Source organism: Protopterus annectens, chromosome 15.part0 (genome assembly GCF_019279795.1).
Source record: "Protopterus annectens isolate FY-2018-M chromosome 15.part0, PAN1.0, whole genome shotgun sequence".
Taxonomy (NCBI): Eukaryota; Metazoa; Chordata; order Ceratodontiformes; family Protopteridae; genus Protopterus; species Protopterus annectens.
Window position 1 is genome coordinate 847,298,556 of NC_056749.1, and position 1,163 is coordinate 847,299,718.

Below are 1,163 nucleotides of genomic sequence, written 5' to 3' on the forward strand. Positions count from 1 at the left end.
GACAATATGTTCACACTTTTCCAACAGATAAAATAAAGAGATAAATGAGCAATGAGCAAATAAACTGAAATGGCCCAAATGCACAACAATGAACGGACTTATGATAAAATAAATTAATTGCACACTGAAAGCTTATGGGCCTGTTAGATAAGAGTTTTTTTACCTGGAGGCTGGGACATGATGTGGGTGGACTCTGCAAAACTTATGCACATCTGCCACCGTTGCTGTTCATATTCCTTATTTCCCTCTGAGTCCAATAGGCAGTAGCTGATGTCATCATGCATGCCCCCTGTAGGCTGGTGATGGGTGGTGACAACAGCCATAAATTTAAAGTGGTAAACTGATAATACAAAAAAAACCCTGAAATTCGGAAATTAAGAGGGCCACTGGGGAATTCATGGCACCCCAAAATGTCGCCCTCAAAACCGGTAAATACCGAGGAATTCAGTAAATTTGAGAGGTCTGGTTGAGAGCTATGGTTAAAAGTAGATAGCAAAGTAGTAAAATGTTCAACATTAGTGCCTTGCATCTCTTTGTTATTAAATTCATTTCTTAGTTGCGGTATTTTTGGTGCACCACCATTCCCAGTTATGCTTTTCTTTTTTCTTTTTTTTTTCCCACTGCTCCCATTTCCTCCTGCACCACAAAGGTATGTCATAGGTGACTTGGTGATTCTGCAGATTGCACATAGACATTTGTGTTGTTCACATTTAGAAAATCATGCATGCAACTGAATAAGGAAGTGCTTCCATGCAAGAAATGAGGAAGTGTTTATACTTGCATATCTTTTTATCTATTTTTTCTATAGAGATTATAGACCAAAATATTTCTATTAAGAGGGAGAAATGCAGGTGTTATCAAGATATTAAACATAATTGTTTGCTTCCATTGTGATATTATTTCAGATTATAGGACTATCATGGCAGATATTTGACATTGTTTAAACAGAAGAAATTTCATAGAAGATATGTACTGATATCACCCCATCAACTTTGATTTTCCAATTCAAAAATCAGCAAACATTTAGGGCAAGATACATTTTACTTAAACATTTCAAAGCAAAATGCTCTATGTGGGGAAGGTGAATGGAGTACAAATGTTTTCTTTTTTATTTCAATATAAACATGTTTTTCACTGTTTCTGCTTATCTTTGTGTAGTCAAT